Source organism: Wasmannia auropunctata, unplaced genomic scaffold (assembly GCF_000956235.1).
Source record: "Wasmannia auropunctata unplaced genomic scaffold, wasmannia.A_1.0 LD293579.1, whole genome shotgun sequence".
NCBI lineage: Eukaryota > Metazoa > Arthropoda > Insecta > Hymenoptera > Formicidae > Wasmannia > Wasmannia auropunctata.
In genome coordinates, this window is record NW_012069311.1 from 1,798 (window position 1) to 11,396 (window position 9,599).

Consider the following 9,599-nt stretch of genomic DNA (forward strand, 5'->3'; position numbering starts at 1 on the left):
AATACAATAATTAATAAGACTAACGGCCAAAACGAGAAATTAAATAATATGTAAAAATTATTTTATTAATTATTTCTCAAACATAAAATCGTAAACGAAATTAGTTTCATCCTTACTAGGACTTTTGCAATCGTTATCTTCTAATCGGTAAAAATTGCGCATTCTGTAATCAGTATACAATATATCGTTCTCAATAAAACATTAGACGGAATTGCATCAATAAATAATTAAATTACTTTTTTGTTCATACAACTTTTAACATAACTAAATTAATTTCCTAAGCCATTAACTTTAACTTAATTAAATTAAAGTAAAATATTAACTTATCCAAAATTCCAATTATACATAAATATTTGTATTTGGTTTCAGATTCAACGTAATAGCTATCGTATATATACATTCTAAGCGTTAATAAGGTTACCTTCTCTTTATAGTAACTTGAACAAGCAACTTGAATACTTTTATTAAGTAGATATTTGTAATACTGATCTAATTTGATTGTAAGTATGAAAATGAAATGCAAATATCTTAAATGGTAAAGTGCATATACAGGGTGAGGCATTAAAAACAGGTGACCTGAATAATTTCTAAATGGTTTGAGATATTGAATTGAAATTTGTAAGGTTACAATGGCATCATGAAATCTATTATTTAATCTTGAAAACATCCACTAATTCAACCCTCCAGGGGGACGAGGAGAGGAGAGTTGAAAATCTTAAGTGGCATGTGGGATCGAGAGAAGACTCATTTTAAAGAGATTTTCGAGACAAAAGGAACGCAAAATTTTTGAGGTCTCTACGATTTTTTTCACAGAGTTATACGCGCGCCTACGCGCGCGCGCGCGTGCGCGCGCGCGTGTGTGTGTGTGTGTGTGTGTGTGTGACATTTTAATTAAAGAAAAGAATTATTATTTAGATCGTATGACACCTACACGGTACAAAGCGGATCTTGGTGCTTCTATATAATATTAGTGTGAATCTTACAATTTTCGGTTCATATAACACTACGTGGCCGCTCATCGCGTGCTTCTCCGAGTAAAATAAATCAATTTATTAGATTGCCTTCGACAATTTAAATGTGATATTACATACTACTCGGTTCGAGCTGCGGAGAAGCACACGATGGGCGGCCACGTAGTGTTATATGAACTGAAAATTGTAAGAATTTACACTAATTTATATAGACAAAGCACTAAAATCCGCTTTGTACCGTGTAGGTGTCATACGATCTTAATTGTTTGTTAAGTTCGTAAGTAGTCTTTCCTGATATATTTAATTATTATTTATTTGGAATTGCGTAATCTCTCACCATTTTTATTGATGTCCCAAACAACTACGTGTGCACCAAGTTGGGCGAATTTGATTGCGATTAGTCTGCCGATTCCGCTAGCACCACCCGTAACAAGAGCAATTTCACCTTTAATCGATTTTGCTCGATATCGACGAGGAACTAGCGTTAATACTACAGTTTCGGTGAAATAAACTATTGCCATGCCGATAAACAGCAAAAAATCGTAGATCACATGTATGCTTTCCTTCACAGTCATCATTTTATGATTTACTACTGTTGAAAAATATTGTAAAATTATATCTATTATATTTATTATCATTACTATTTATTCCGTAATAATATTTTATCAAAATAATACATATATGATTACATGATTATATGATTAATTAATAACGTTATATAACAAAAAATGACTTTTTTCGAGCACAATTCCGAGAGTACTCGTTTCCTTAATAGTTTCTTAAGCGCCGATTTCGTTTACCAAATTATTCTATCATGTCGCAATTTTGAAAAATTTTATTAAAATCGCAGAAAGACGCTATTTTTATATATTTTAATATAATATAATTATAATATAATTATAATATGTAAAATATGTATTTTATATATTTTAATATAATATAATTATAATATAATTATAATATGTAAAGTTTTGGAAAGTTTTATTGCAATCAGAATTAAGTATGTTGTTAGTCCTTTCAATTCTTAAAAAGGAATTTAACACTTCGTGGTCACACCTCTTGAAAGTTCCGTAATAGTCACATTAAAATGATCTCAACACATTTAATCGGTTACCATAATCACAATTTTGGTTCCTTGAAGTAAAAAAAAATTACCAAACATACTTTAAATAAGGTAGAACATAGAAATACAGCGGCTTTATCAAAATTTTAACTTTAACATGTTAAAAAATCGCGCAAAAATCTTTAAAAAATGAGTTTTATTTAAAAAATCATAACTCTTTAAATTCTTTTTATAAAAATGTATGGCTAGATTTTACAAATATGACATTTTCAGAAAAAATGTCACGTCTTGATTATACTGGTGCCAGAATGACTTCAACACAAACACGATGTTATGCAAACGGTTGCTACACGCACACTAACGCGCAGGGAGCAATACTTGGCGTCTAAAGTGTTTAAACGTAAGAAGGTACCTTGAACTTCAGGACTGACAGGTCCCATTTAGAACTTAAAGATATAAAGCCTCAAACTTTTTATGGGGTCCAATGAAACCTGCATGACCACGAAGAGTTAAATCGTGCCCAAAAAAACAATAATAATTAAATAATTGTATCTTCGTTCCATTTGTTACAATTTTCAGTGTTGCACGTTTTTTTGTTGAACAATATAAAAAATTAATTTATTATGATTGTTAATAAATATAACAAACAACATTAAAATAAATAAAATATATAATGGTTTTCTATGTTAATGGATAAAAATATTTGAATCCGTTTTCTGCTCTAATTCCGCTACATATTGCAACTTAGTATTATGCTAAGTATATTATTAATCGAGAACTTGTATAGTAATATCGATCTAAGTCTACTTCAGATAATTAAGTAAAAATTTATAATAGAATCCGATTTATACAATTTTATGTACCATGTAAGATAAAAAATATTTGAAATATTAGAGCCTATAATAATAGAAATATATATATACAATATTGAAACATGCATGTATAAAAAAACATGATATACAGAATTAGATACTTACATTCTGTCGCTCTAGAAAACAAATGATAATAGCACTGATAATTTCGCTTCCCGAACGTAGTCTTAGAATTTCATTCCGAAATGTGAATTATTCTGTCTAAAATAAATGTTATGTCATTAATACTTGTTTATTATTATTAACAGTGTATCTCGTGTAAAAAAATCTTAATATTTGAATTTGATTAAAAATTTAAAGCATGCATGATTAATAGATACAATTTATATATTTATATCTAATTACTTTAAAAATGAAAATTTTGTTTAAATTTTTGCGTATCATTATTTTGTTATGCTAATTTGTTTTTGTAGTTATGGAAATGCATTGAAGGATCATCAAGTCATAGCGTCTTAGATAAATTCATAGCTGCTGACTGGTGAAAGCTAGCTAACACGATGGAAAGTTGTACCTTTTATTTAAATCTTCTAGTAATCTATGAAAGCATAAAACACTAAATTCTTGTACATTTATGCATTAATTAAAAAATTATTATAAAATACACTGTATTTCATATATATATGTGTATACACATATGTGAGAGTGTGTGTGTGTGTGTGTGTGTGTGTGTGTGTGTGTGTATATTACTATAATATATTTCTTGATCTAGTTTTTATTTTATACTGCTATAAATGCTTTCCTTTTTTATAACGTACAGAATGTTACTAATATATTTAATGCATATTTAAAAAGTTTTTGCAGTAAAAATTCTGTAATAAACGAATAAAAAATATGCTTAAACAGTAATTATAGTAAGAAATAGCAATTAAATAGCAATTATCGAAATATGATTCTTTATCAATATATCTTAAAAATATTTTCAGTTTTTACTATTTTATTTTCTCATTTTATTTATATATACGTATGTATAAGTTTTAAAAAAATTTTTAAATATAATTGAAGAATGTGTATTTAAAATTCAATATCAGATAGAATATAATCTTTTATATGTATAATGTGTATAATCTTACAGTTCTTACCAATGATTATCTTTTGTTTAATGAAACATCTGAACATTCGATCCTTCAATGATGCAGCTTTACAAAAGTCACACTTAACAATTGTACACAAAAAGTATCGATGAGGCAGAAAATAAACGTTCTAGATCAAAGTTCTACTGAATTTACTTTAGCTACTATCTTTAAAATAAAATGAATAAATATATATATATATATATACGTGTGTATATATCTATGCTTCGCAATGTGCACTAAGTGACCGGCAAATGTTGACTGCGGCTTCTAGTACGCCCGAATTATCAAGCGCACTGTGGAAACGTCAGATCGTGAGGTCTTGACTATAGTACAAGTCATCCGTCAGGACTATGGAGACAAGGAAAATAACTGGAGAGAGTACAAGATTGAGGAGACATATAAGATTTTCAATAAAAAGAGTTCGCGAGTAAAAATAATAGCTTGACGTAGCAGTTACCTTTTTGAATGAAATGTCATACATATTTTTTGAAAATGCCTATGTAAAAATATCAATGATGTTAAAAAAAAATTTTCGTATGTTAATAATCGTATACATGACGTATTTATCATTTCCTATTTTCTAGAATATCTTATATAAATTATATAAATTATATTCAGTCTCTTTATTTTTAATGATCAGAATGAAGATCATTAACGAAAGATCTGTTTCTTTTTAAAGAGAAAAAAGAATAAAGAAAGAGAGAAAAAGAGGGAGAAAGAAAGAAAGAGAAAAGGATTCTTTACAGTTACACTCTCTGTACTTTCATCTTTCTCTATCTAAAGCAAGATGTATACTAGCTTTATTTTAAGTACAGATAGTGCAAGAAAGTAGCTAAAACGAATGCGGTGAAACTTCGTTCCAGTACGTAACCTGTGATTACATTGTACACAATAACGGTAAATGCATGTATAGATTGCAAAATGTACTTTGCAAATTTGTTTCTAGAATTAAATGCAAAAAAATTAGTGATCGGTGACTACATTGCTTTTTTTAATTTAAAAACTAACTGAGTGTACATAATACTTGAACCAAACACATTATATGTTTATTCACATAATGAACTACCAGAAATTGCTGTCTAAATAACTTTTTATTTATTAAATTTACAAGAAAATATCTAATAATAAGAGAATAATTACATTATTTAAAAAAATAAATATGAAAACAGTTGCATTATTTAAAAAAATATTATAGTCTAACATTATAGAAACACATTTTACCATGAATTTTTTATGAAAAATTAACGTAATCAATAATTTTTAAAATAAAACTATGTAATTATAAATTAAATTAAATTATATTTTTATATAATTCGATTTGTATATAATCATATACATTAATTTTTATTATTTTAACTAAAATTTTTATATTATAATACATTGATGTATTATATTATTTTTTAAAGGGTATTGCGTGAAGTTTTCGTTGACTAAACAATTTTATTATTAAATGACATTGCGTAAAATCAGATGCTGCAATGTGAATATCCGGCAAATGTTGCATGATTACTAACCTCTTTCATAGAAAGCCATTTGATTGGCTAAATCCTTGAACTGCACAGAAAATACATATTGACAAATATTGTTGCTTTTCATTGCCAAATAATGATAGACAGCTCTCTTTGCCTTATTAGATTATACTCCAACACAATATTGATCTTTAACCGTGTGTACATACTTGTTAAAAGAAATATTTATTTAGATCTTTTTAATAAAAAAATGGATATATAAATAATTATTAAAGTATGAATATCAATAAAACATATCTTAAGCAGAATAAAAAATCATCATGACAAAATTATATCAAAATGACTTTAAAATGATTATTAAAAGTCACTTTTTAATCAGTCACGATTCATTTTGATATTATTATGACCTGTTCTGCTTAGGATACGCGAAAAGTTTTGCGATCTCTTCTCATTGGGAGAAATGTAGGTAAATTGAAGTGGAAACACTTCCCCACCTGAAACTGGTGAAAGGATGACGCTGCTAAACTGGGTCACTAACAATTGACTTGATGTACCAAGAGAAGAGAGAAATATAAGAACGATATTATAATGGCATGAAAAAGTTTTACGCGACATCCTCTAACAGCATACCCAATGTACATAGAAGATGTAAAAGAAGAGTGAGACCCTTCGTCTAATACGCAATAACTAATTTTTCTCACATACTTATTAACCATTCAAACACTATGGCTCATAAAGGCATCGTGTACTGGCATCTAAAAATGCGAGGATTGATGTGAGGAATATATGTATATATTAACATTGTGTCTAAAATCATAATAATGAGATAATCAGTGAACTTTTAATACGGTCTTTCCTTGAAAATTCGATTTTATGTAAATTTAAAAGTTAGAAAGAATTACTTACTTTTTTAATGGAGATAATACATAAATATATCAATTTTATTTAAAGTACTTATACAAAAATTAAAATTTTTTAAAACCATTTTGTATTTTCTTAAATATTTTTAATATAGTTTTAAATATTAAAAATAAGTAAAATCTAAAAGACTTGCTACAGCAGGTAATTTACATTTTATTATTTTGTTATTTTTGTAAAAACAGAAAATGAGTTTTAAAATTCATTACTTTAAGAAATGTTACAAAAATAACAATGAAATAATTGTTTTTTTTTTTAATACTTTTTTAATATGTGCAAAATTCATAAATAAAATTATAAAATTAAAAATCATTTTTTATCTCAATAATCAAGTAATTAGAATAAAGATTCTATGCTAAAAGCCAGTATTAAATAAAGGAACAAGAAATTAGAAAAAAAAATTTTTCTAGGGTTATTTATACGAGTGTAAGTAAAAATAAAAAATTAAAGTGATGAAACGTACGCAAAACACATTATTGTCGAAACTATATACTTTAAATGCTTACAATAATGCTTACAATGCGAATGAATGTTCGGTCCTTTCAAATTCTACTTAAATTAAACATATTTATTTAATATATTTAGTTTTTACCATGATAAATTTAATTTTTTTTAAATTTGATTTTTTTATTGTTGTTTATATTCAGAAATAATGTAAATGCAAACTTTGTTTAAATACTATTGTTCTTTATATTTTTATAAGACAATTTTAATATAGATAATAACCAAATTTATAAAGAATAAAAAATATTTTGATATTTTTTTATTTTAAATGAATGTATAAGATAATTTACGAGCACTATATTGAAATAGATACTTTTTCATATACTCATATTGTTATATCTTAGATATTATTAGCCTTATTGCAAGTAACACACAGTGGTTTCATGTAGGATATTCAACCTTATAATTAGATATATTATTTCCAGAAATCGGCAAGGTTGAATATTTTGATTTAACGGTTAAAGCGATCTTTAGGTATAGCGATCTTATTTCCTGTGTTATGTTTGCATAGTTCGATAGTTTGCAACAATCTCGACACGAGAGTCAGTGTCGCTTTTGAATGTTGAGAGAAATACAAAGCTCCGTTACGCGCTCCGTAAAGTCCTGGCCGTTATTTATTGTTACCGATTTATAATAATTTATTATTAATAAACTAGCTATATTAAATACCACATTTATATACGTTATATAAACGTTATATATAATTTCAAAATTAATGTATAATATGTAAGACTTTTCAATTAAAAACAACTTTTAAGTATAATATAATAATTGGGCATTAAGAGTCAGCAAAAACACGGTACTTAGTGCGTAAAATAATTTTATCTCCTTGTATAGTTACATCTTCATACAATGTTTCTCTTTGTATGTACATTTCGGCCTCCTTCAGGCTTTCTTCAGCATTAAACGATACAATATCAATTAGTTTCGATAATTTATTCCGCTAATCGACTTCAATATAGTCTGCAATTTGAAAAATGTTACAGTACGCCATGTCAAATTATTCCGTTAGTCGATGTAAATATGTTCTGCAGTGTGTAAGATAAGCCTTTAATTTCAAAATTAAAAGCAGACATCATCTATATCAAAGATGATGTTCAAATTTTTAAAATTCTAATCAATAAAAACTTACGAAACACACATACTCACCACTAACCAGACCAAGTCAATTTGCAAATAATAATAATGAGCACAAAAAATAGTAGTGATAATTCTAAAATGCGTTAAAAGATCTTGAAACTGTATTAAACGATCTTGATCTCTCTATTGTCATGTATGGAATGTTAATATCGTTAAATGTGTATGTCCGTTATGATAAAATCCAAAGATATAAATATAAAAATAAAATCATATTATGACGAATTAAGCGTAATAAATCACTAACGTTGCCATTTAAAATTCGTTAAAATCGAAGAATATGCATAGTGCAGGACTTCTGTGTCAGATTGCAAATTAAGACTTTCCTTCTGAAGCTGAATATACAGAGTGTCCAGTAAATTGCCTGCAATACTTCGGGAGGTGACCCAAAAAGAAGGAAAAAAGGTTATATTAACATAAGTCCCGAACTAAATTGTTTTTTAGTTACAACCACTTTTATGTTAAAAAAATGTAATTTATTTTTCATAATTACAATCGTAATAACAATTACAATTTATAATAATAATCATAATTAATCATAATAATTAATCATAATAATTTTTGTACCCAGGATTCACCACATGAAGGTATAGTCTTGGCATCTCTGTTTTTTATTTTTTTTTAATTTTTTAATTTTTTTTAAATTTTTTTTTCAATTTTTCAATATTTATAAATATGATTACATTATTTTTAGAATGAAAGATAAACAGAAATAGGTATTTGAATCAAGTTTAATTAATCAAATATTAATAGTAATAGTTTCGGAAGGATCCAAATGTTTTTCAAATAGTTCCGAATTCCTTTGATAAAAGAATAAGGGCTTGCATTCGTGCTGAAGGTGGTCATTTTGAACATCTTATTTAATTTGATTTAAATACCTGTTTATGTTTATCCTTCATTGTAAAAATAATGTAATCGTATTTACAAATATCGAAAAATTGAGAAGAAAAAATTAAAAATTAAAAAATTAAAAAAGAGAGATGTTAAGCGAACTATGCCTCCACATGGTAAATCCGAGAAAAAAATGAATTATGACTAATTATGATCATTATTATAAATTATGAATGTTATTTTAATTATGATTATGAAAAATAAATTACAATTTTTTAAATATAAAAGTGGTTATAACTAGGACTGTTACTTTTTATCTACTTTGAATATTCGAAGCTTCGAAATTAATTTCGATCTTTTGAAATTTAAGGTACCTTCGAAACTTCGAAGCTTTGAAGTTTTGAAAAATACATTCGTGCAAATAATAAATTTATTCAAAAAATTTACAAATATTTTTAATAAATTTTTATATACTAGAACAAAATAAAGCGCACGTTTTGCGCGCGCCATTTATTCATTATCCTTGAAATATAACACACACACATACACACGCACGCACGCACAAACACAAATATCATATTAAATATCTCACTACTTTTATATATCTCTTACATATATCTCATGTCCAATCTAAAAAAAGACATGTTAAGTCGATAACTTCCATTTCTCGTCTTACTTTTTTCTTTCAGGTATCAGTTTTTGTTTAACAAAATATTATAATACTGCTAACAATATCTTTTGTAATCAATAGATATGTCGAA

General features: G+C 26.6%; 1 long non-coding RNA gene across 1 annotated transcript; it reads right to left on the bottom strand.

Annotated features, from left to right (window-relative positions):
- Positions 1-1,312: 1,312 nt before the first annotated feature.
- On the bottom strand, positions 1,313-4,186 carry LOC105461323. Its single transcript, XR_975921.1, has 3 exons — positions 3,986-4,186; positions 3,012-3,107; positions 1,313-1,563 (listed from the first exon to the last, which is right to left on the bottom strand). It is a non-coding gene; the product is annotated as an uncharacterized LOC105461323 (long non-coding RNA).
- Between the last annotated feature and the right edge of the window lie 5,413 nt (positions 4,187-9,599).